We start from the raw sequence: 27,456 nt of genomic DNA on the forward strand, positions 1-27,456 counted from the left end.
GCTGCTGGGGCATCTGTATCTTCACAGACACCTTTCTGCAAAGATGGGGGCTTCTGTAGGCTGAGTTGGGAACCCTCCACCTGAGACAGTGTGAAGCAAGAAACTGTTGGATCTGTGGGAAATCGCTGCACATGGTCCCCAATGTTGATTGTAAAGAGGTCTCCAGAATGGCCCTTCCAGTTCTTTACTAGCTGCCAAAGCAAAATATCTTAGACTGGGTAGCTTAAACAACAGAAATTTGTTTTCTCAGTTACAGAACCTAGAAGTTCAAGGTCAAGGCAGCTGCTTTCTCACTGTGTTCATACATGGTGGAAGGAGAGAGAGAGCAAGCAAACTGTGGGGGCTCTTCTTATAAAGGCACTAATCCCATCACTAATCTCATGACCTCATCTAAACATAATGATCTTCCAAAATCTCCACTTCCAATGACCACCCCACTAGGGAATAGGGCTTCAACATATGAATTTTGAAAGGGACACAATTCCTTCCATAGCACTAACCAAGTTGAGAGTAAATATATTTGAAGATGGACGAGATTAAGCAGGGGCTTCCCAGGTCTTCCCAGGTGGCTTGGGTGTAAAGAATCTGCCTGTCAATGCAGGAGGCACAAGAGCCTCGGGTTCAATCAGGGGTCGGCAAGATCCCTTGGAGGAGGGCCCAGCAACCCCTCCAGTATTCTCACCTGGGAAATCCCATGGTTAGAGGAGCCCAGCAGGCTACAGTCTGTGGGACTGTGAGAGAGCTGGACATGACTTAGCAACTAAACAACAACAAGACCAAGCAAAAGTCTAAAAATCTGCTGCTTCTCATTATTTTTTCAAACTTGAATTAGCCCTAACTTATGCAGAAGAGGCTATAAGAGATAGACAGACAAGGGTACAGGACCCCAGGAGATTGAACGTCATTTGGGCCAATTTACATGAAAAGCATGTAAATTAGATTCATTCAATCCATCATTTGAATGGAAAGTGGTTTGAAATTTAACTATTATTTTGGAGTTGAGAGCATAAGACTATCTGGAAATAGGGCAATAGCACTGAGGACAAGGACTTCATTTTTTTCTAAGATTTCTTTTCATTCTGCTGTAAAACTGAGGATATGCCCAGGGATGGCATTTCAGGTAGGGGGCTGAAGCAGATCTAGCCGCAAGGAAGGTCAGTTCATCCATTCAGCTGTTGGGGCAGTATGGACTTAGATCACCTAGAATGCTATGATCCAGGATGGTGTTACAGAGGAGGCACAGCCCATGTCCTCAAGATTAAGGACTATCTGAGCCATGCAACCGCTTGAGAATTGTCAACTTAAAAAATATTCACAACCTAAAAGTTGAGAGTTATGTTTTATTTGGTGGAAATGTTTAGGACTTCAAGCCTGGGAGACAGCAACTCAAGTAACCCTAAGAGAACTGCTCAGAGTAGATAAGGGGAGAAGCCAGGTTATATAGAAATTTTGCAACAAAGGACAGGTAGTCTGAACATTGAAAGATTATTGCTAATTAAAGAAAACCAGACATCCCAAGTAAAGGAATTCAGTGCTTTTCTATATATGGGAAGATGCAAGAGTCTGGGCTCACTGAAATTATTCCTTTGATATGCGTCTCAGCTATCTGGGGCCAGTGTTCTGTGCTTTTCACATCCTGAGCTTCCTTGCGGCTCACCATAAGGAGTGGCTGCAGTCTGGTGGCTGCTAGATGGCAGGCACTCTTTTCCTTCTGTGTTCCCTCAAGACTCATCAGCTCACTGATGACTGTGACATCCTTGTTTACTGATATGGCAGGAAATATTATATTTCTCAGAACCATCCACTTAGAAAGAACAAGGCTCAGAAGCAAGCATCCTGACTGAGCCTGTGGTCCAGGTGGTATCTGAAAGCTGACACTGGGCATAGGCCTCTCACCTGCAGGCTAGACACTGAAGCCCTGCAGGCAGCCATGCCCAAGGTAGCACGTGGCCCCAGGAATGTCACAAACAGGACAAAAAGGTCACCCTGGCAGCAGGGCAGAGGACAGCGAAGGCAGGAAGGCAGTCACCTCAGGAATATCTGCTGGCAAGAAGAGAGTCCTAGCTGATGGGAAAAGTCACATGCAGAGACCAAAAATGAACATAACCCAAGATGCTGAGTTCACTGGGAGGACATCCCATGAGGCCTCTCCATCACAATCAAACCTTCACAAACACTCTGTAGTAGAGAGGAGTCTTTGTGAATGTTTAATCTTTAGTATAATCTACTAAAAGAAATGAGAAGCTATTCTATGCTCAAGAGACAAGAAAAACCAGACAGCATCAGCAACAACAAAAATCCATAAAGTAGGGAGTTCCCAAGCAGTTCAGGGACTGGGACTCTACACTTCCACCATGGGGGTATGGGTTCAATCCTTAGTTGGGGAACTAAGATCCCTCATGCCACACAGCAAAAAAAAGAAAAAGAAAATCTCCTGAACTGAATAAAAATGAAAACACAACATATCAACTTTTTTTAAAGTTATATTTTAAAAAATCCAGAAAGTACAACCAGACACTGAGCTCTTCAAACACAATGTTGCCCCAGCATTGAGCCCAGCATCAGCCATAGGAGTACTCAAAATATATGTTGGATGAATGCATATATGAATGAACAAATGAATGAATGATATGGAGAAGCCTGCCCTCCAGAGAACCAACATGACAGAGAGGAAACAAAATGATTCTTCTGGAGTCACTATCCTTTCACTGTGAACCTAGGATGAAACACATCCCTGGGGCCATTAGAGGCAGAAAAGAAAAACTCAGGAATGAGAATTCTCATGTAGCCATAAGGATGCTAGAAGTTTCTCTGGGGACCATGCCCATCTGGCCTGAACATACCAAAGGAAAATTTCTGAGACTAGGTCAGGCATAAACAGAGGGACTATTTTTAGAGTGATTACTGTGTGATAGGCAATTCTAATTAAGCAATGTTAAGTAATGTCTCAGTTACACTTTGCTAGGCAGGATTAATATTATCCCCCCATTTTACAGATGAGGAAAATGAAGTCATAAAATTTACAACTGCTCCAAAGAGTGCAGAGTACATCAGTGGTAGAGCAGGAACTCAAACCCAAGTGGCCTGGCTCCAGAGGTCACACCTTAAGACAACCTCCCCAGCTGCCTCCTAAGACAGGGACCTAGAGACAGGATCCTGTGAGAGAATGTTCAGAACTCATCCTGGGACAGACAAGGAACAACAATGAAGGCATTCGTTTATTCTAGAAATGTGTATTTGCCTTTCTGATGCCATAATATGAGAGAGGACCTCTGTTCTGTGAGATGTGCACATTAGTCTGTCTACAAAGAAATACACTGGAGGACTTACTCCCTTATGGTCCAATGGTTAAGAATCTGCCTGCCAATGCAGAGGACACAGGTTTGACCCCTGGTCTGGGAAGATTCCACATGCTGTGGGGCAACTAAGCCCACACTCTAGAGCCCATGCTCTACAGCTAGAGAAGCCCCCTCATTAAGAAGCCCATGCACTGTAACTAGAGAGTAGCCCCTGCTCACCACAACTGGAGAAAGACCATGCACAGCAATGAAGACCCAGCACAGTCAAAAATAAATAAATAAAATAAAAATTTTTTAATAGAAATACATTGGAGGCCAGTGTGAGACTCAAAAGGTCCAAGAAATTCAGGAGTGGAACGCTCTCCTCTGACAAAGGGTCCCCGCCAAGGTCATGTGGGTTGGAAACACAAACCTATCAGGTGTACAAGGCAGTACAAAACACCCAAAAACAGGGTGGAGGGAAGCATTCACATCAGTTAACAAATGGGGACTCCTGGAATGCAGCGAAGTGACCATGATGGAGGAAAGGAAGCCACCTTCAAGAGCCCTTGGCTGCAGGCATCAGAGGCAAGCTGATGGATCAGGAGTGGCAGGCAGGGAAGGGCACCAAGAGGCAAACAAACCCGAGTGCAAGGTCCCCCACTGTTTGCTGTCTTCTTCTGTCCTCCAGTCAGCCAGGAAAAGCAACACTGGATCACTTCCCACACTGCACTCCCAGCCAAAGAGATACAAAAGCCAACCTAATTTAGTCATCTTCTCCTCACTCTCTCCTAAAATGACCTTACTCACCAGGGCCAGGGAGATGGTCCAAGTCTGAATGAGGATGTGCTTTGCCTGGGCTTCCTGCTTCAAGGATGCCCAGGGGTAGGGAGGTTTTCAGACCCAGAGGGTAAGGTGCTGACACCTCCAAAAGGACATCTGCCAGCCCTCTCCCACCTCAGTGCCCTACCAGAGTTTCCTATCATGCCCCACATACCGCCCCTTCAGGTCATCAGCCTCTGACTGATGTAAGTGGCTCTTCCCTATGTCCACCTTAAGGACCTGCTTGGGGAGGAGGCCTTTGCCTTCAACCTCTTAGCACTCACATAGAGGCAGCACAGCTGACAGGCATTCAAGCCAAACAGACCCCTGATCCAGTCCTGGCTCTGCCACATTCTAGTGGTAAGGCCCTACCAACACCACCTTTCTGAGTCTTAGTTTCCCCAATCCATGAAATGGGAATCAAAAGTATTGGGCAGTGATGGGTGCTGCCTGGGATTCTCCAGAAAATGCTTAGTGCAGAGCCTGGCACATGGAACACATCTGCTCCTGGTTCTCAGGATCCTATCACCCACAGAAATGACCTCATTCACTAACATTAGTGGGTCAGGAGGGTCCAAGGTGGGAGAGGAAAGAGCAAAAAGAATGTGACCTCAGTGGCTATGATGCTGATACCCACCTGGTGCCATCTTAGACAAGACCTTGGAGAGCTCTAGACCTCAATCAGCAACTGGGATGGAGGTAGGGAAATCTGATGACATTGACATTGAAACATACCAGGAAAAGTGTGACATTTTAGAAGTGGCCAACAAGGAAAATGCAGACGGTCTACTATGAAAGGATCAAAAAACATGGAATATATATGCTGTTGTTCAGTCACCCAGTCGTGTCCAACTCTTGGTGATTCCACGGACTGCAGCATTCCAGGCCTCTCTGTCCCTCATCATCTCCCAAAGTTTGCCCAAGTTCACATCCATTGCATCAGTGACGGCATCCAATCATCTCACCCTCTATTGCCCACTTCTCCTTCTGCCTGCAATCCTTCCCAGCATCAGGGACTTTTCCAGTGACTCAGCTGTTCACATCAGATGACCAAAGTACTGGAGCCTCAGCATCAGCATCAGTCCTTCCAATGAGTATTCAGAGTTGATTTCCCTTCAGATTGACTGGCTTGATCTCCTTGCAGTCCAAGGAATTCTCAAGAGTCTTCTACAGTCCCACAGCTCGAAAGCACCAATTCTTTGGCACTCAGCGGTCTTAACGTCTTTTGGGGTTGGCCAAAAGTTTGTGTGGGTTTTTCCATAAGATGTTACAGAGAAATTGAATGAAAATTTTGGCCAACCAAATACGTGTGTGTGTGTGTGTGTGTATGTTTTAAAGAGGAGTAAGTTGACCTGTAAAGGTTCTGATGCTACGCATGCGTGTATGCTCAGTCACTTCAGTCATGTCCAACTCATTGTGCCCCTATGGACTGTAGCCTGCCAAGTTCCTCTGTCCATGGGATTGTCTAGGCAAGAATATTGGAGTGGGATACCATACCCTCCTCCAGCAGATCTTCCCGACCCAGGGATCTAACCCCCGTTCTCCTGTGTCTTGTGCATTGCAGGCAGATTCTTGACTGCTAAGCCACCAAGGAAGCCCTTGAATGCCATGGCCAAGCCCAGACTTTAAATAAAAATATGGATGACCCAGGGAATAGGAAAGATGCACAGGAAAGTGGGTGATAAAACAGGGAAGGAGCAAACCAAAGATGACAGAAGGCACCTGCCACAAGGCAGCCATTTCCAACCACGTAAGATCCACTCATGCCTGGAACATTCAGCTGACATCTCCCAGCATTGCCAAGGGCCATCTGCCCAGACTACAAGGAGAAGTCTGGTTCCAATGAGTCACTCCTTTATGGTGTGGTGATTTTTGCTTTCAAACGCAGGTTGTATCCACTAGCTGTATTCCCCTTGACAGATTGCGCTTTGAACCTAAGGGGATAGAAGACTGGATTACAGGTAAAACCATGCATAGTTTACCTGCACACCAAGAAATCCCCATTCCAGGGGGATTTTTGTTTTTGCAATATAATTTTTAAAAATATAACTTCATTAAAGATGCTTCAGGTTTAGAAAATTCAGGAAGGACAAGTAAGTCAAAGAAACAAATGACAACTGCATCCTTTAAAGAATAGGATGCAGTGCCCACAAGGATGTAGGGGCCAGTCTGTACAAAGGACTGGTGGGGCAATGGGACCTGATGGCATAATTCCTGTACCCAAGCTCCTTGGCCTCTGCCACACAGAGCAACTCCCAAGGACATCAAAGGACTTCTAAGACTATCTGGTCTTAGAAGCCACTGAATACTACTCAACTTTTAGCTCTATGTAATATGCTATATTAATGATTTTTTTAAATTTAGAAGTAAATATTTATTCAGTCTTAGTTGTGAGGAAACATTTTCTATGCATGACTTTCAAACTTAAATATTTAAAGGGGGAGGATAAAAAATTGATTAAAACATCATCAAAAACCCAGTAAGTTAAAAATAATATAAAAGAAATAAAAAGGTAACCAACAAACTTGGAAATTTTTGCAACATAGAATAAACAAAGGGTCCTATTCTTATTATAGTTCTTAATAGTTCTAAATTAGTTGAAAATATAGTTCTAAATTATTTTTTAGAAATAGATATATCAATACATAATTCACAAAAGGAAAAATCAAACAGCCAATAAGCACATGAAAAAATGTGTATGTTTGCTTATGGTTCCATAAATCCAGAATAAAACAATAATGTAAAACCACCTGGCTACCAAATTTCAAAAATGAGTTAATGCCCATAGCGGATGGTGAGGATATATAGAAATAAGTCATCAGAATGAGCCATCCCACATTATCAGAAGTGGGAATGGGGAAAAAAAAATCTTTAATAAAGATTCCCAAATCCTTGATCTGTTCATTCCATGTCTAAGAACTTATCCTTAGAAAAATAACACGTATCAAAAACAACACAGAGCACAGCCATTTGTGGAATAGAGTGCATTCATTAAAAATGATGAGGTGGGAACACATATAACAACCTGGAGAGACACCCACAATATATTCAGTATAAGAAAAAAAAAAACCAGCTTATACAAAAGTATTCATATCATGACTCCTTCCAATAAATAGAGGACTATTTCATAAATACATATAAAACACCCACACTTACAAATACAAATTCTGAGAGCTTTTATCCTCAAGCTGTGATCCTTGAGCTATCTCTGGGTCCACAGGATTAAGAGTAAATTTTATTGTCTTCTCTTCACTTGTTCTCCAAAGCTTGATGGCATGTTTTTCACTTCTGTACTTAGAGCAGCATTTTAATACAAGACAGGCAAGACCAGATGGCAGGAATTTACTCCTTCAGAGGGCCCCGTTGGGTTGGGGAGTCTGAGTTCTCATCATCCCACAGGAGAGTTTACTCCCAAGTGCTTCTAAACCAAGACTGAATGCATCTAACCTGGGTGGCTTGGTGCTACAACTGTTCCCACAACTCAGCTCACTCCACCTGGCTGGCTCCACCAGGGGACCCATGGCAGCCAGCATCTGGCAGGGCAGGATGACAGATCAGCAAATGATGGGGACAGAGATCCTGACCCCCAGACAGTCCTGGTCTAGGAAGTGCCCCCCAGATACAGCCAGGAGCTCTGAGCCAGAGGAAAGAAAGGGGCGAGGGCTGTGCGCATTTCTTCCAGCTCCTCCAGGGGAAAGGACTCAAGGACCTTCCAGGAGGTACCACTGACTACCAGCCCTGGTGAATGCAGAGACCTAAAGGTTTTTCTTTCCAGCCACACCATGCAGCATGTGTGATCTTAGTTCTCCAAATAGGAATCCAATTCGTGCCCCCTACATTGGAAGTGCAGAGGCTTAACCACTGGACCACCAGGGGAAGTCCCCCAAAGACTTTCTTGATAACAGTGAAATGCAGAGATTCATGCATGCATTGGAAAAGTAGAAAGAAGAATGTTAAGTCACCACACCCTTTCTTGCCTGGAGAATCCCACAGACAGAGGAGCCTGGCAGGCTACAGTCCATGGGGTCACAAGAGTCAGACACGACTTAGTGACTAAACCACCACCATTGGAAAGGTAGAAAGAAGAATGCTAAACCACCACACCTTTTCAGAAAAATATTTATGCAATAAATCAAACCCTAATTTCCAGTGATCTGCATTGGAGAAGGAAATGGCAACCCACTCCAGTATTCTCACCTGGGAAATCCCATGGACAGAGAAGCCTGGCAAGCTACAGTCTATGTAATTGCAAAAGGGTCAGACATGATGTAGCAACTAAGCAACAATAGGTTAAACTGTATTTCCCAATGATCTACACTGTAATATCTGACCTGTGCCATTATTTCTGATTGGGCTTCCTTTTGCTGTTCATGGGGATGGTTTCCCCTGCCCTCACCTCTCTCTGTTAATTACCTACTGATCTAGAAACCTCACTTAAATTCAGGAGGGGAGTTCATTTTTAAGAAAGCCCTACAGTGAATCATTTTATTTCAGTGCAATAATGATTCCCTTATTCATCTGTTCAGATTCAAAGGTCCCTTTAAGAAGCACCTTAATTTTCCTTGTTTCCTTTCCTGCCTCTTCTCTGGGAAATTCAAGGACCAGAAAGAAGAGTTTTTTTAATTCATTTCCATTCCTCCTCTGCTAGCACCCATCATCTCCATCTTCAAAGACAGCAAATAATCATTGAGCAAGTGATGGAGACAAAGGTTACTTGCAATGAGAACCATCTTGCCAACCAACATAGGTCTGTTCTTCCAACATTAACATCCATGTCTTAAGGCCACAGAGGGCCAAAAGCACAGCTAGTTCCCCACAGCACTTCCCTCCAATTAAAATTAAGAAACATCTCCTAACGTCTTACAGGCAAAGCACTGTGCCCTAAACAGAGGAGAAAACATACAAATACACACACACATGCATCTACACACACCACCAACCCTCTCCATCAGAGACGGAACAGCAGGTGAATTTTTTGAGGGTCTATTTCCTCCTTGGAAGAAAGCAGATACCTTCTAAAATCCCTTTATTTTTTACTTTTCCAGGACTCTGAAATTCTAAATTTATCTAGCCCAATCCAATAAGAATTAGAGTAAATGTCGAGGTAACAAACATATTTGTATAATAAAAACTACACAAACACAGAGGAAGGAGAAATAAAATCCATCATGGGGATCAAGAACACTCCACCGGGAAACTCAGATTTAACTGCCTTGAAATGTCAAGGGGCTTCTAGGCTGCAGAAGCAGCTGGCGCAGAGACATACATGGATCGTGAAAGTGACAGTGGTCAACCACCAAGGAGACCAAATGAAAGGCACTAAGGTGCTGGAATTTCAACCTCAGTGAGATGCAGCTGGAAGGTTCTAGAAGTCCTGAGCGGCATGACTCCCATCGTGTTTCCAGTGGATGGACCTGGAGGAATAGGCTCAAGTCCAGGCCAAAATAACAGCAGTGCCAGTGGGGTTGGAATGTCGGTGCCCGTGACACACCCATCAATCACAGGTGGGTGGAGACAGAGGGTCAGAGATGACAACCAGCATCTTATCCTGATCATCCTTGGGGCTCAGGGCTGAGGGCCAGGCAGGAGAATGTGCTATATGTTGTGGAGGAAATGGTCCATTCTGTTTGGGACACGCTGAGTTTGGAGTGCCTATGAGAATACTTACATCTCATGTCTGATAAGAGGTTATGTTACAAAAGCTAATTAAAGTGTGGAGGGAAAGAAGATTGTTCCAAGAGAGAAACTAGAGAGAGTGTGAAAAGAAAGGGGCCAAGGCTCAAGAGGGAGGGGATGTATGTATATCTATGGCTAATTCATGCTGATGTATGGCAGAAACCATCACAATATTGTAAAGCAACTATCCTCCAATTAAAAATAAATAAATTTTAAAAAACAAAGGGGCCAAAGCATCAAGTTTGGGAACAGCTACATTTGAGGGGTAGAAAGGGAAATATAGGGCTTCCCAAGTGGTTCAGTGGTAAAGAATCTGCCTGCAATGCAGGAGACACAAAAGGTGTGGGTTCAATCCCTGGATCAGGAAGATCCCTTGGAGAAGGAAATGGCAACCCACTCCAGTATTCTTGCCTGGAAGATTCCATGGACAGAGAAGCCTGGTGTGCTGCAATCCACCTGATGGGCTGCAATCCATCTGGTGGGTTGCAAAAGAGTTGGACACAACTGACTGACGAGCACATCAGTTCAGTTCAGTTCAGTCCTCAATCGTGTCTGACTCTTTGCGACCCCATGAATCGCAGCACGTCAGGCCTCCCTGTCCATCACCAACTCCCAGAGTTCACTCAGACTTACGTCCATCGAGTCGGTGATGCCATCCAGCCATCTCATCCTCTGTCATCCCCTTCTCCTCCTGCCCCCGATCCCTCCCAGCATCAGAGTCTTTTCCAATGAGTCGACTCTTCGCATGAGGTGGCCAAAGTACTGGAGCTTCAGCTTTAGCATCATTCCCTCCAAAGAACACCCAGGGCTGATCTCCTTCAGAATGGACTGGTTGGACCTCCTTGCAGTCCAAGGGACTCTCAAGAGTCTTCAACACCACAGTTCAAAGGCATCAATTCTTCGTTGTTCAGCTTTTTTCAGTCCAACTCTCACATCCATACATGACCACTTTTTGGAAAAACCATAGCCTTGACTAGACAGACCTTTGTTGGCAAAATAATGTCTCTGCTTTCGAATATGCTATCTAGGTTGGTCATAACTTTTCTTCCAAGGAGTAAGCGTCTTTTAATTTCATGGCCGCAGTCACCATCTGCAGTGATTTTGGAGCCCCCAAAAAATAAAGTCTGACACTGTTTCCACTGTTTCCCCATCTATTTCCCATGAAGTGATGGGACCAGATGCCATGATCTTCGTTTTCTGAACGTTGAGCTTTAAACCAACTTTTTCACTCTCCTCTTTCACTTTCATCAAGAGGCTTTTGAGTTCCTCTTCACTTTCTGCCATAAGGGTGGTGTTATCTGCATATCTGAGGTTATTGATATTTCTCCCGCAATCTTGATTCCAGCTTGTGCTTTATCCAGCCCAGTGTTTCTCATGATGTACTCTGCATATAAGTTAAATAAGCAGGGTGACAATATACAGCCTTGACATATTCCTTTTCCTATTTGGAACCAGTCTGTTGTTCCATGTCCAGTTCTAACTGTTGCTTCCTGATCTGCATACAGGTTTCTCAAGAGGCAGGTCAGGTGGTCTGGTATTCCCATCTCTTTCAGAATTTTCCACAGTTTATTGTGATCCACACAGTCAAAGGCTTTGGCATAGTCAATAAAGTAGAAATAGATGTTTTTCTGGAACTCTCTTGCTTTTTCCATGATCCAGCGGATGTTGGCAATTTGGTCTCTGGTTCCTCTGCCTTTTCTAAAACCAGTTTGAACATCTGGAAGTTTACAGTTCACGTACTGCTGAAGCCTGGCTTGGAGAATTTTGAGCATTACTTTACTAGCATGTGAGATGAGTGCAATTGTGCAGTAGTTTGAGCATTCTTTGGCATTGCCTTTCTTTGGGATTGGAATGAAAACTGACCTTTTCCAGTCCTGTGGCCACTGCTGAGTTTTCCAAATTTGCTGGCATATTGAGTGAAGCACTTTCACAGCATCATCTTTCAGGATTTGAAAGAGCTCCACTGGAATTCCTTCACCTTCACTAGCTTTATTCATAGTGATGCTTTCTAAGGCCCACTTGACTTTACATTCCAGGATGTCTGGCTCTAGGTGAGTGATCATACCATCGTGATTATCTTGATCGTGAAGATCTTTTTTGTACAGTTCTTCTGTGTATTTTGCCACCTCTTCTTAATATTTCCTGCTTCTGTTAGGTCCATACCATTTCTGTCCTTTATCAAGCCCATCTTTGCATGAAATGTTCCCTTGCTATCTCTAATTTTCTTGAAGAGATCTCTAGTCTTTCCCATTCTGTTGTTTTCCTCTATTTCTTTGCATTGATCGCTGAGGAAGGCTTTCTTATCTCTTCTTGCTATTCTTTGGAACTCTGCATTCAGATGCTTATATCTTTCCTTTTTGCCTTTGCTTTTCACTTCTCTTCATTTCACAGCCATTTGTAAAGCGTCCCCAGACAGCCATTTTGCTTTTTTGCATGTCGTTTCCATGGGGATGGTCTTGATCCCTGTCTCCTGTACAATGTCATGAACCCCTCTGTCCATAGTTCATCAGGCACTCTATCTACCAGATCTAGTCCCTTAAATCTATTTCTCACTTCCACTGTATAATCATAAGGGATTTGATTTAGGTCATACCTGAATGGACTGAGCACATACACACATACAAAGGGAAATATGGAGATAGAAAAGTGTTACGGGCTGAATGGTGTCTTTCCCCAGAATTCATATGTTGAAGTCCTAACCTCAGAACATGACCGTGTCCGGAGATAGGTTTTAAAGAGGTAATTAAGTTAAAATGAGATCATCGGAGTGGGTCTTCATCCCTTATGACTGGTATCCTTATAAGAAATAGAACACTGGATACAGACACAGGGAAGGCCATCTGAAGACAGAGATAAGGCGCTGTCTGCAAACCAAGGAAAGAGACCTGGAGCAGATCCTTCCCTCAACCTCTGAAACCAACCCTGCTGATACCCTGATCTTGGGCTTCAGCCTCCAGAACTATGAGAAAATAAATCCCTGTTGTTTAATCCACTCAGCCTGTTGTGCTTTGTTACAGCAGCCCTAGCGGACTCATATAAAAGGCCAAGAGGTGAGAATAAAACCATGAGAGTTCACTCAGGGGGAGTTACCTGAGGAAAGGGTGACTGATGGTATCATATATTGCCAAGCATGAGAAGTGAGTCCACATCATTAGATTTTAAAATGAGGCTGTCAGTGACCTTTCCAAAAGCAAGTTTACGGTATATTAAGTATTTAAGACTTACTCTCATAGGGGCCCAACAGTAGGGTCAGCCAGCAGCCAAGGGTTAACAGAAAAGACAAGAATAAGGTCAAAGAGTGAGAGTGACAGGGGCAGAGCCTTCTTTTCAGAAGCTTCCCTTTAAAGAGAGGAAGTGAAATAGGATGGCAGGCTAGGTAGGTGGCAGGGTCAAGTGAAGTTTTAGAGAGACTTACGACGATGAGATAAAGAAAGGAAAATTTGAGATCTGACAAAGGAGAAATGGAAACACATGAGATTCATGGCACAGTCAAGTTTTCCTTGTAAAAGAGTAAGGATACATCTTCCTTTGAAATGGGAAGAAAGGAGAAATTTTGAAGCAGAAATGATGGAGAATGTTGAGGTCAAGGGAAGAGGCAATGGGATACAGGCCCCAATCTCTCAAAGCAGGAAGCAAGGATAACTGCCAAGAACACACGTGGGAGAGGAGAGGAGGACACTGACAGAAAAGACTCGGGGATACAACCAATGTATTTCTGGTCAAGAAACCAGCCAGAATTCAATACAAGGATTTGCAGAATGGATTTAAGACCTACCTGTTGTTGAACAACCTACATTTTTAGTAGAATTGATTTAGCTGACTGAGAACTTGAAAAAGTGAATGGTTGGTTTCATTCAAAGTCAAGGTTGCAAAGTGAATATAGCAATAGGTCAGGAAGGTCAACATGTACAGGGAATTCAGAATAGAAATCATAGTGCAGGGTTCTAGGCTACCCATGCCAAGGACCTCTAAGAGACAGAATTGAAGGTTGAAGTCAGAAAGAGGCAGCCAACAGGCATTCGGCAACAGGGGTCAGAAAACTACAACCATGGGCCAAAACCCAGCCCACCTTCTGCTTTTGTAAATAAAGTTTTATCACAACACACCTATTGATCAGTTCAGTTCAGCCACTCAGTCATGTCTGACTCTTTGGGACCCCATGACTGCAGCACCCCAGGCTTCCCTGTCCATCACCAATTCTTGGAGCTTGCTCAAACCCAGGTCCATCAATTCGGTGATGCCATCCAACCATCTCATCCTCTGTTGTCCCCTTCTCCTCCCGCCTTCAATCTTTCCCAGCAGCAGGGTCTTTTCCAATAAGTCAGCTCTTCGCATCATTTACACCTTGTCCATAGTTACTTTCCAGCTACAACAGAACTGAGTCACTGCAACAGGGATCACAGGACCTGCAAAGCCCAAAATACTTACTGTATACCTCTTGACAGAAAAAGTTTGCCAACCCCTAAGGAATGGACATGAAAATCAGATAGCAATACCAGACAGGCAGAAAGAGAGGGAGAGCCAAAACCAGGCTAATCAGAACCCAAGGCAATGGGTATGGGCTGAGAGAATGAAGCATGAGGGCCCCCAAGCCCACAGGGCAGAGCAATCATGGCACAACTTAGGCAAGGACTGGACCCAGGAGATACAGGCCAGAGAGCAGGCCTGAAGAAAGGGAGAACTCGGGGTGTCCCATTAGTCTGCACAGAACCCCCACTGGAAGCTCATATTAGGGAGATAATATCAACCAATATGAACAGTTCAGCAAGGATGAGGCAGAGACTAAGGCAGAGTTCTCACCCCTGAGTTTAATGGGAAGATGAAAGCCAGAATTGAGTATGTGCGTGGCCAATAAGAGAAAGTAGAAGTCTGAAAATCAAGTAGGACACAAGTATCTGATGCTTCCATATACACAGTTGCCCCACAAGACATTCCAAACCTACATATTGAATCCTCTTCTTTGTTTATGAACTAGGGTTTGCCCAGAGGTGGGCCCATCATGGACACATCTACAGAGAGCTAGAAAAGCAAAGATGGGGGAAACAGGAGAAGGCCAATGTCATCAGCACCCACTCCAGCAGTATGAGGGAGCAGGCCTCCACTCAAAGGTCAAAGGGTGCTCCAGGAGGGGAATGGCAGACTTGGGGTCTGGGTGACAATGTCCTGTGGAAGTCCTCTGCAGCCCCTGGCATGTCTTGGGTAATCAAAGTTACAGAGGTAGTATAGCCTGGTGACTTAAGGACATGAGTTTTAGAGTCATGAGTCAAGCTTCAGTACTCATTATCTGCGGGACCTTCAATAAAGTACTTAACCTCTCTGTGGTTTGGGGTCCTCATCCACACAAATAGAGACAGTTGCAGGATCTACTTCATCAAAGCTTCACTGAAAGAACTGAAGGAGTTAACACACACCAAGTACTCAGAAAGGAGGACTTATATAACCATTAGCTATAATTATACTGCCTCATCTTTCTACTAACTTTCATGTGCCCGTAAGTCTTCTCCCACTCTGTTTAAAGACTTGACCTCCTAGGTCAAAATACACACACCCTGAGAAAGCAGTGTCCATTTCGGTCCTTGAGTTTCACACCCACCGGTCTTCATCTCAAGTTAGTTTCTAAAGCATAAAAGTGACAAGGCAGAAAATGTCCCTGCCAGCACTGACATGCTGAAACAGGTGTCTGGAGTTGAAAAAACTGGGGGAAAAAAAGGATCCAACAAAATATAATTTATTAGTCATCACCTGCTGAACATGTCATGGCTGGGTGATAAATGCCAAGAACATCAATTATGAACTATTCTTACATCAGGTTTAACATTATCCACCACGACATCCAGAAACCTATATGTTGAGAATGTTCTTTATTTGTTTGGACCACAGGAGGAAAATATTTGGAGTAGAAATGGTAAATGTAATTGTTTTGCATGATGCAGGGCAGCCTGCATCAGCATCCCGCCTGGGACTGGGTTGTTGAACATCTGTCAACGTGTCAACTCTAACTGCAGAAGCAAAGTGCTTAGTCGTGCTTCTGCATCCTTACCTGAAGCTGCAGGGAGAGGATGGAGAAACACAGATATTATTGGCAGTAATATTTCTGGATTTTGAGACATTTTGATGGAAAAACACAGGTATCATTGGCAGCAATGGTTCTGGATTGTGAAACAGGTGTTTGAACATGACTATAACTAGCCATCTTTCTGGATGCCTGTGTCGTTTGATTCCCCTGCTTCAGGAGCAGCATGGGGTGGGAGGGAGGGGGATCTTTTCCCCAGGATTCATCCTGTCATGTCTCTCCTCCTGGTCTCGCATTCACAGCAGCCCCAGCCTGATGATCTGTGACTCTGGACAAACCTCTCTGAGTCTTAGCAGACTCCTCTCCATAACTGAGTGGTTTAGATAAAATAATTCCTATGGTCCTTTCCAGCAGTCAGAACCTCTGATTCTGACTCTATAAATGCTGACCAGGGACAAGACAACATTCTGGATCCAGAAAGACAAAAATAATGCAAGTGATTTGTAATCATGATGCTAACTTTTGGGCTCCAATACCTGAGCAATAACATTTCAATATTCAGAGATGAACTTTTAATGAATATTCAATTGCTCTATTGTTCTTTATAAGAATACAAAGTGGAAAAGGCAGGATCCGGGCCCCCTGTTCTCCAAACTCGGATGAACTAAGGAGGCCATACTCTCATGAAAAAGCGATGATCCCAGAAGCCCTCCTTGTGAGGCTAAGTAAGTCTGGAACATGTTTCTTCTAACTGGGCCCTGTTCTCTGGCAGCACCTCAGTTCAGTTCAGTTCAGTCGCTCAGTCATGTCTGACTCTTTGCGACCCCATGGCAGCACCTGGAGCTGGTTAAAAATGCAGGCTCCCAGCCTGCTCCAGACCCGGCATCAGAACTTGCACTTGAACAAGATCCTCAGGCGATTGGCAGGCACTCTCCTTAGAGGAAAGCAAGTTGGCTGTACAGTGGAATCACCTGGGGTGGGGGTGGGGCGAGAACCTTGTCCCATTTCGCTCCCTCCCCCACCCTCACAGCGACGATTCAGGTTTCACTGGCCTGGGATGTGATGGGGCACTGGGACATTTTTAAGGTTTCCCAGGGAACTCTAACATGCAGCAAAGTCTGTGAAGTACTGAACTAAACTCTCAAGTTCAGGTTCTAAAATTCAAATTCAGAGCCAGCCAAAGAAAAAGTGAAAGTTGCTCAGTCATGTCCGACTTTTTGCGACCCCATGGACTAAACAGTTCATGGAATTCTCCAGGCCAGAATACTGGAGTGGGTAGCCTTTCCCTTCATCGAGGGGATCTTCTCAACCCAGGGATCGTACCCAGGTCTTCTGCATTGCAAGCGGATTCTTTACCAGCTGAGCCACAAAGGAAGCCCAGAGCCAGCCAACCTCCCCCTAGAAAGATATGCATCACCTTTCCCAAGATCACAGCGGGGTCACCCACTCCCTGGAGTTCTACCTGATGAAGGGTCACCGTCCCAAGTCAGGCCCGGCCTCTGTCATGTACCTTTGTGTTTAAGATCACGGCCCTGTAGCCCCCAAGGTCCTGCAGGACACGGACACTCCCAGGGAAAGCTACCTGGCAGCACTGACTTGCTATTTCTTTCTTTCTTTCCTTCTCTCTGTCTCTCATGACAACCACAACACTCCAAATTAGAGGAAAGAACTCACTTATTTAGCAACACCTCTCATGCAAGGATCTCCAAGTACAGGGAATCCTCCGGCCAGCGGCTGGAACCCGCAGCCAGGAGAGTCCAGGGCACGTCCTCCCTGGCTTCAGTTCCTTCTAGTGTGCCAGATTCTGAGTCAGCCTGCGTCAGAACGAACGCCTTTAGCCCAAGGTCTCTGTGTGAGGACCCACTGACAGTACCCACCAGCATGTCTGTTTCCCTCCTCTTCAATTATATGATTCCTCCCTGTTGCCTCCTGCCCTTTGAAGGCTCCATGGATTCTGTGCTTCTGGGGTTTTGAAAGACACATCTACCTCCTTGGGTGTGAGAAGTTGAGAACTTTGGTGTTTATGTAAACACCAAAGGAGCCTTGTAGGAGCCTACATGTAAACACCCTGTAGGAGCCAAGCTGGGAGCCAGCAGTTCTTGAGTATACCGGGGCTCACAGGTTGGTTAGTGTTGGTACAACTAACTTGAGAGTTGAGTCTCCAAATGAAAGGAGAACCACCAGCCTCAGCTGAGGGCAGATGATATGTGTGGACTAGCTACCGCCAAGTGACTCGGGAACGAAAGGGACTGGGACAACTCACCAAACAGACTTGAAAACGCCATCCCCTCAGAGGACTCTTCGCAGCTCTATGTTCATGAGTCTGGCCAAAAGAAAAGTGATTTGACTAAAGTGATTTCACAAAGTCACACCTGATCTTTGTGGTAGAAAGTCTGCTTCTCTTTGGGAGAAGAGGGAAGGTGGAGATTTAACTAGTGAGTTACACATCTATCTCTAGAGGGGAGTCTATAGTGTAGTGGTTCCCATCCATCACTGGTGAACCTGGGACCCTGAGTTGTCTGTTCATTTCTTCATCTGTAAAATGGGGGAAATGCTCATAATCAGAGAGTGGATGACACGTAGTAAGTACGATGCAAGTTTCCTAATATTATTTGTCACTTCCCGCTGGATCTGGAGTGTGTGTTTATGTGTCTGTGCATCAAATGAATCATCTACCATAGACCAGATGAAATAACAGAGCAACTGGTTTTAAGAATGAGCAGTGGGATGCTGGAGGCTGAATGGCTCCATCAATGTGCAGTACAGATGTTTTGAGGTTTTTCTTACCAGGCTATAAAAATGTTTACACAGTAATTAGGCCTGTTATCAGTACACAAACAGATTACACTTTACAGAATGAATGAACAGCACAAAAGCCCTCCCATTTTTCATCAGGTTCAGCATGCTTTCCTAATTCTTGGGTTTACCAAAATAAATTCATTTTTCTGACAACACGGAGCGGGTGCCGAGTGTAGGGAAGAGGCCCTGGGGTGGGGAAATCGACTCTGTTTAACAGAACGCATGTCATGTCCTCTCTCCGGTCCTTCTTTCTCCCCATCTGTAAAATGAGATAACCAAGGTCCCTGCTCACTCATCAACTCCATGGTTCTATTACTTTTCAAGCATTCTCTTCTAAGAACGTCTTTGCTCTCCTCTTCCCCAAGAAAGGATGTGTTTAATTAAAGAACTGATGGGAAAGGTAGTAATTCTGCTGAATCACATGAGTCTCCCATCCAACACAGGAGCACGGAGTTGATGGCAGTTCAATCCTGACACTTCAGCCCCCAAGGCCAGTCTGCAGGATGAGACCATGAAGCACTTCCCAAACACATCCATGGCTCTGAGTAACACTCCATGGAATGCTTTGCTTTTCCTGTTTTCAAAGGATAATATTCCAAGGTAATAAACATGTCACCAAAATAATGAACCAAGCTCCCTGACTTGCACTTTCAAGTTTTCAAAGGAGCAAACTTGTGTTAATGAAACAAAAGAAGTGATTTGTAATCATAAACCCAACTTTGGGGTTCTAACACTAGAGTAATATTGTTTAAATGCTCAGAGATGAACTTTTAATGAATATTTAATTGCTCCATTTTTTATAAGTATAAAGTATGCTTTCAGTGAACACTCTGAATACTGAAAAGGCAAGAGGCCGTTTCTCCCAGCTAAATGATGTGTTCAAGTTTCCTAATGATTTTGTTTCAAGGGGGTAAAGGTCATCAAGGTTTCAAGCTCTAGAGGAAGGAGTCTGGGAGAGTCATTTGGAGAAAGGGTGACTTGTTACAGCAATATTCCAAAATCCTTCAACAAAATATAGATGGAGGTATTTGAAATGCTGAGGAAGAAAATCTAATGATACATGTACAAAAATATGAATGATCTGGGGAAGGAGAATGCAGAAAGGTGCTTTCGTTTTTTAAGGTAACATTTCCATATGGCTTTAATTACTTTTTTTAAAAAAAACAATGTTTGCTTTCATAATGAAAATATTTTTAAGCATAAAACAAAGAGCCACCCACTGGACAGCTTGTACAAGGTTAAGCACCCTAATTTCGGCCCCAACCAGGACCCATGGGTTTTTCACATTAAAATTTCCAGAAATAAAATGGTAGGAAAAGAGTGTTTAGTTGATACAGTCTCAAAACACCCCATCCATGACATTGGTGATCATCAGTGAACACATTAAAAAAAAAATTGGTTCTGATTATAAAAGAAATTTGAGCTCATTTTAAAAAAATCATTCATAATGCCAATTCCTTTGGACAAGCACTGTTAACATTTTAAGTCCACTTCTTTATATTATTCTTCTACACCACATTTTTAAACAAAACTGAAATCATACTAGAAATGTGGTTTTGTCCATACCCACATTTAATTGGTACATGAGAAACCACTAAATTAAGGTCACTAAAGCATTTTCTCTCCATCTGTTACTCTCAAATACTACATTTCATTTTAGACTCTGATGAATAGAGATTCACATTCTTGCACTAAGGTAGTACACACAGAAGGCACAGCTGCCAGAGTGATCTTTTGAAAACAGAAATTGGATCATGTCAGTTTGCTGTTTAAAACCCCTCCTGGTCCTCCTAACTAATTCAGTATCAAATCCAAACTCTGCAGGGTGACCTCCGAGGCCCCCCATGAACTAGCCCCTACTTCTCGGTACACATCTCCTGCCATGCTAGCCTCCTTCCTGTTCCTCAACACACCCAGCAGTGTCTACCTCAGGACCTTTGCACTGGTAGATGACACTGCCTGGAAGTTCTTGCCTAGACCTTCTCCCAACTTACCCAGCTTAACTATGACTCCTCAGTAAGAACTTTCTTGACCACCCAATCTGAAGAAATCCCTGCCTTTTCCTCCATGATATCACCTAATTTTATTTTCCATTTTTGTTTTTACATTGTCTTACACCACTAGAATATGAGAATACCACCTCTATCTAATTGGCCATTGTCCCTGGTACCTGGTACAGAGATGCTCAATAAATACAGGATGAATGAATGAAAATGCTTTCAAACTACCCAGATTTGTGGGGCATGAGCTAAAGTAACCTATTTAAACAGGCCTTATCCTCAGCAGCACTGCCCCTTAATGAGACTTTTTAAAATAGGCTGTTACCTTCTCCCTCGGCCTGGTCACAGAGAACTGCCCACAGCTCTGCCAGTGGGGAAACAAGTGAGTTATTTAGTCTGGCCAGACTTTCATTTTGCTTATCCACCTCGTTACCTATGCTGGAAACTCTGTGGTCATGCTACACCCTTCCCTTCTCCTACTAATACTCCTACTCAATCAGTGAGTCCCACCAACTAACCCTCCTGTGGAGGACACGCCCAAGTCTTCCAGCAGATTTATTCCAGCTTCCTTTCAGAAAAACTACATCTCCCCAGTCCAATGAAATTTCAGAAAGCTATTCCTGATATGAAGACCCAAAGCTTTGCCAGTTAGAGATTTCCTCTGAGCATTTTGAATATAGCAGAATAATAATAATAATAATAAGATGATGATGATGATGGAGGGAAAGGATAGAGATCATTTACTTTCATAGCATCACCTGAGAGAAACCATAAGACTACTCCAGCCACCAAGATCCCCTCGACTACCTAATTCCCAACTGCTCCAAGCCTGGCTCTTCAGGCGTGTCCCCAGCCCTGTGAATTTCCATCAGAGCTTGTACAACATTCTCCTTGTGGGCTTTAGTTGCTAGCTGGAGCTGGTTTCTGTTGCTTGCAACCCAGAAACCCTAACTGAGAATTCTCCTAAATGTTTGCTCAATCCATCTCTTCTCCTCCATAGTCCCCACCATAGCCTCAGCTCCAGCCACCTCACCGGTATCTACGCCTCTGGTCTTCTCACTGCCAAATCCATTCTCCACAAGGTCTCCAACCAGACTTACCTAAAACTCCAATCTGACCTTGCCACTCGCCCCCTAGTCCTGACCACAAGCATCCTGCTACCATTCCAGCCTCTTCTCTCGTCCTTCCCTGCCTCACTCTTGAAGCTCCAGGGGGTCCAAATTACCAGTTGCTTTATCATATTTTCCATGTGTTTTCTTACCTCTCCCATAACATCCTCTGCCTGGAATACCCATGGAGGACTGGCTACTTCATAGCCATCCTTCAAGCTCAGCTCAGACATCAGTGTCACACTAGACTGACTGCCTCCCATCTCTGCTCACAAATGTGTATCCCTCACACATGGTCTGCCTTCCCCATTAATGTGTAAATTTTCTGATGGCAGCCGCTGTGTCATATTCATCTCATGTTCATTTCTATATCCATACCACATAATAGGCACTGAATACATTTTTGTTCAATGTTAAATGATTAAAAACATCATTCACTCAGAAAGCCCCAGGTTGGATGCCACAACTGTGCTTTCATTTTCCTCCTTTCAAACCACATGCAGAATTAGCCTCCAAGGGAGCCACTGAGGGGTCAGCCAATGCCTTGCCCATCTTGAAGGACAGTTTCATTGTTTGCGAGTTGGGATGCACACTGTCTTAACAAGCACTGGAGGCTGTGGCTTGTTGCGCCGCCTAATGGTTCTCCATCATGAAAAGACATTTCAGACACTCTGACTACATCAGGTTAAGCTTCAAGGGAAGGGCAAAGATGTCACCCAATTCCATACCACTGTGGGCACAGAGAGGGAACAAGCGACCAAAGGCACCACCATCTATAATTAAGCCAGCGTGGACTTGAGCCCCACATGGCTCCAATGTGGGCACACGTGGAGGGCAAGGCCTCCTTCCCTGACCCACTGCACAAGACAGAGCTCCTTCCATGCCTGAGTTTCCTTGTCAGGAATAAGGAATGAGATGCTGCCCTGGATTCATTCAGCACAGAAGGGGCACCCGCCTTGGGTCTGATCCTCGACAAGGCACTGAAGGTCAAAGGTTACTAAAACACTCTTCAGATCATAAGCAGCAGGGTACAAAGAGCCCTGGACCTACAATCAGGAACACCAGCCTCTTAGAATCAAACCCTAACCCTGCCTCTTACCCACAAACTACCTGCTCACATGAAAGTTAGTTACCCACCTTCAGCATCAGTTTCCAAATATGAAACATGAAGGTTACGTGAGCTCCAATGTGTAGAAGTGTCTGACATCAAGAAGGGTCCCAGAAATCTGAATTAAGAGGGTGTGCAAAGGCCTTAAACGTCCAAGTTCTCTTTGAGCCACCAGAATTCCTCTCTATGTAAGAACTAGCGCCCCCTTCTGCCACCCAATGGGCACTGCAGAGGCTGTCGGAGCCGGAGTGGGCTGCCAAATCTAGCTAGCAGACAGTGCCAGGACCTAAGACCAGCCCTCAGATACATCTCTCCCACTGTTGATCCAGAAGCACGCAGTCCCTCCCAAAGCCACTTGCAACGGAAAAGAAATTTCTAGACGGCCGCCTAACCTTGCCCAATGCTTGGGCACTGATCAGAGGCCTCCCACTGTGGAGATAAATGTTAACCAAGCAGCCTTCACACCTGCACCCTCACCTCACCCCAATCCCCACCATCCCTTCGCAAGGAAAGGGAGCCGTGGGTCTCCATCACGTCCTGCGCATCATGTTCTCCATGGAACCAGCTGAATGAAATTATTTTCTTTCTGCAAAGCCCTTTGCAGCACCCTCACTAAAGGCCTGATTACTGGCAGTAGTTACAGTCCGAGTTCAGAGAAAGGTAATCTCAATGAACAATTCTAAGAGGATTTAGCGCTCCTCCAATAAAATATCCGAGGGATTGGGTTTCCAGAGAGTTTTGTTTTCATTACTCCACTTGGATACAGTCAGTAACCAACATCAGTGTTGTAGACCAGCTTCTTGGTAAACATAGCTGTTTTTCAGGCAGCTACTGCCATTAAAAACCCACATGTCTGCAGTGAACTCAGAAAGGGGCGGGGGGGCGGGGGGGCCTCAGCTGGGCCTCCATTAGAACAGGCTGCCGGGAAACACTGCCCAGGGGCATCCATCAGGCATGTGTAGGGGCCAACTGCCTAAGGAACTAGCAAAGTTTTGCAGCTCCTGGAGCCCAAGAATCCATCCTTAGCTGGGGGTGTCTCAAGAGAGCAGCAACACAGGCGCCGTCCGAGCTGCCTCCAGACTTCACAGCCTCAAAGAACCAAGTAGCAAAGACAATGGAGATTCCATCAACACCTCCTTCTACCTGCAACACTTTTTTTTCCCCCAAAAATAGATGAAATGAAAACCACCAACAAACCAAGGAGGAGAGCTGCGGTCAGGGTTGGATGAAAGCCGTGTCCTCCTCTGGCCTCAAGACAATTTCACACCAAATGGCTTTAAAACCCTTTCCAAGGCTCAGAGGCCTGGACTGAAAGAGAGTTTATCTTTTGGACTGCGAGTCAGCAGTTAAGGAAGCAGAACGTGGAAATCCTAAGAGTTATGAGTTTTCACTTTTGCACGAATGCTCTGTGTGTCTGGACACACGAAGGGAAGAAATCTACCCATTCCTCCTAGAGAAGGCCACCCCAACCCCATCCCTGAGGCTGTTCTTATATAGTTATTACTAGCACTAATCAGACTTCAGTGGGCACGACCTAACACAGCCACACACACCGGCACTGAGCTGTTCTCCCCCGAGCCCAGCAAAATACGGAGCTCAAGGCCTGGGGATGGCGCCCCAGTCTTGGGACCTCAGGAACTGCAGGCATCATTTCACGGGGCAAAGGACTTCATCAACACAAGGAAGGCGCTTTCCGCACACACACACTGGCCCTCAAAGAAAAAAATGCAGAGGGAAATGATGCTGGGGATGGGGGCAGAGGGCGCACGTGGCTGGCGCCTAGATAGCAAAAAGTAGCCCTCGCTCCACGTTCAGCACCCCATCCCGTCGGGGTGAGGCATCCTCCGCTCTCCCTGGCCCCGAGGCCGTCCCCAGAACTACCTGCTGCTGCCTAGGCGCCCTCAGGCCAAGTCTGAAGAAGTTCACTCCGCGTCGCGCCAGTCCGGGGACGCTGGGGCATCCAGTAAACCCAGACCGCCCGGCGGAGTCGGCGCCCGCCTCTGGAAGCTGCCGGGGACCCAGAGGCCAGCTGAGTGACAGCCAGGTCCCACGCTGGGCTGCCGGAGGGCTCCGGGTGATCCCGCGCTCCCCAGGGCCGGCAGACACCGGGCGGTGGCGGCGAGGAGCGTGCGCCCGGGAGGGCGAATAGCCCTCGCCGGGGCTGGAGGTGGAGGAAATCCTCCCCCGAATGCCAGGACTCCCGGCTTCCCGGGTACCTGGAAGCCGCCCGGCTCTCCACCTGGGCTGCGGTGCAGTTCCTCTCCCTTCCACCGCCCAGGCGCCCGCGGCCGGGGGCGCGCAGACAAGCGGCTACCGGCGCCGGGGACTCGGCGAACGGCGCCCAGCCTGCAGCCCGCACAGTTCTGGGACACCCGGGTGGGACACCCGTCGCCCTGCCCGGACCCCACGCCCCCAGGCGGGCGGACACCCGCCACCCCCAGGGAGAGCAAGGAGGCTCGGGCAACCCCCAGCCGCCCGGTGCCCTCTTCCAGCGCCAACAGGTATGGGAGGCGTTGTCGCCAGCCCGCCCACTCTGGGGCTAGGGCCCGCCACAGCCCCGGGCTTTGGGCACGGTGCAGAAGGGCGGACGGAGGGAAGAGGCGAGGGCGGGAGCGAGCGGGCGGCGGCACTCACCTCTGGCTGGGCCGGGGCCGGCCGCGCGGGCCCGCCGCCCCGAAGCCCGGGTTCCGAGGCGCCTCCGCGCGCGCCGGGGGCTTCCTCCGAGGCCCGCAGGGAGGAGGTGGCGCGGGGGGAGGCGCCGGCGGGCAGCGCTCAGCCTCACACTCACACCCCCGGCCGGCCGCCGCGGCCCCGCGCCGGCATCCTCGCTGCCGCCGGCTCCCACGGCGCCCCGGGCTGCTCCCCAAGCGCGCGCCGGGGTCGGCGCGAGCCCCTCGTCGGCTCGGAGAGCGATCTGGGCGCGCTCCTCTTGTCCTTGTCCTCGGCTCCCGTCTGGGGACGCTGCCCCGCACCCCGGCTCGGCGCGCGGCTCTACCCCTCCCGCTCCCGCTGGCCGTGCAGAGCCCCGGCGCGCGGGCTCAGCCCATGTGCGCGGCTGCCTCGCTGCGCCCCGAAGCCTAGTGGCCGAGGCCCCGCCGGAGTTGCGCGCCCTAGAAACTCCATGCAGCTCCGGCCTCCTCCCCGGGTCCTCCCCAGCGGGCCCCCCGGGGCCTTGAGGCAGCCCGCGGCGCTGTCCCCGCCCTGCCTTCGCCCGCGTCAGGAGCCGGGTTTCTGGGCGCGCCTCGCCTCGGAGGGTCGGGGAGCCCCCACCCCCACCCCTCCGCCTCGCCAATGGCTCCCTCGGTTTCCAGGCAGCGCAACCTGAGGAACGCCTCGGCGCGCGCGCACTCACACTCGCTCACACACACACACACACACACGCACTGCACACACAGGCACACGCGCGCGGGGGGCGAACTGGAGCTTGGCAGACGGTCCTCCTTCCTTCCTCCCCAAAGAAGCTGCCCACGTTAACTCCGGCAAACTGCTGTTCCCCGTATTGGACAGCTCACCGAAGCGCCCCCCACCTTAACTACTTCATCCCCGGCGCCAGGATCACACCTGCATCCGCGCCCAGGGCTAGGGCAGGCGCCGAGTTAAGGTACTGGCGGCCAGAACTGGGGGAGGAGGAGGGTTCGGGGTGCCCACCGCAGTATCACCTAGGGAGGCACTTCTGCAGCGACCGCCTGCTGACCTCTGATCCCGCTCCCGGGGGTCTGAGAACACGTGGTTTGGCCCCTCACCTCCCTTCCCAAGGTCACAGAATGGATTCGATGAGGGGTTGAGGGTGCCTGGACACAGGTGTGAGCTTGACATCTCGAAGACTGTCTGCAACCTGCCCTCACACTGCCCTCTGCCAAGTCCATACCCAGATCGGCCCCTTTCCTCCCCTGCCCCATGCCTCAAGGGCAACCCTTTAACCGAGTCTCCAGTCACCTTTTCTAGTCCCCCACCTGTCTACCTCCCATGTGCCCAGAAGCTGACAAACTACACAGTGCTACCAAGGTTTGTGTTGCAAAAAGAAAAAATCAAAAGCATCAAGAGGCATCTCAGTCTGTCCCATAGACAAACACCTACCAGTCTCCTTCTGCCCCTCCCAAGGGTGTGCCATAGGAGAAAGAACTCACCTGGCTGGAGCAGACTAGTCTTTCCTGACAGCACCCTCTTTTCCAAGGTCCCCAGTTTCTTGCCCCCCTCTAGGTGGCAGAAAGACTATGCCACCAGCTCAGATTCTTCCAATTCCCAGTATCAAAGAAAAGAGATACATAAACATTCTCACACCAATCAGAAGCAAAGCAGGCAATACTGCCCTAAGCCTCTGGTCCAAATAGCTCAGTAATCACCTCTCTTCTGGCTGGTGCAGGTGCCAAGAGAATGTGGGCATTGGTGCTGCCAGCCAGGGGCACAAGTTAATCAGGGTCCCCTCCTTGCCTGCACCTCCTGGTTTGCACCCTGGGTGTGGTTCCTCTGAGCCCTAGTAACACACTCATTGCTGATACTATACCTTGGGCATTCAACCTTTGCTACCCTGTATTCTCCTATCTTTTCTTGTACCTGCCCTACTTCCCAAATTATCTTCTTAAGCCACTGGCTGAATCTTATGTACATAGTTCAACGATGTACATAGAAATCGTTTCCAGAAGTTTTTCTG

General features: G+C 47.0%; 1 protein-coding gene across 1 annotated transcript in view; it reads right to left on the minus strand.

The window, feature by feature from the left end:
* Positions 1-25,751, minus strand: part of CALN1 (calneuron 1) — a 414,595-nt gene extending 388,844 nt beyond the window's left edge. The window contains exon 1 of the mRNA XM_070362644.1: positions 25,440-25,751. The gene's annotated coding sequence lies outside the window, so the exon portion shown is untranslated. The remainder of the gene's footprint in view (positions 1-25,439) is intronic.
* Positions 25,752-27,456: the final 1,705 nt, after the last annotated feature.

Source organism: Bos mutus, chromosome 25, assembly GCF_027580195.1.
Source record: "Bos mutus isolate GX-2022 chromosome 25, NWIPB_WYAK_1.1, whole genome shotgun sequence".
Taxonomy (NCBI): Eukaryota; Metazoa; Chordata; class Mammalia; order Artiodactyla; family Bovidae; genus Bos; species Bos mutus.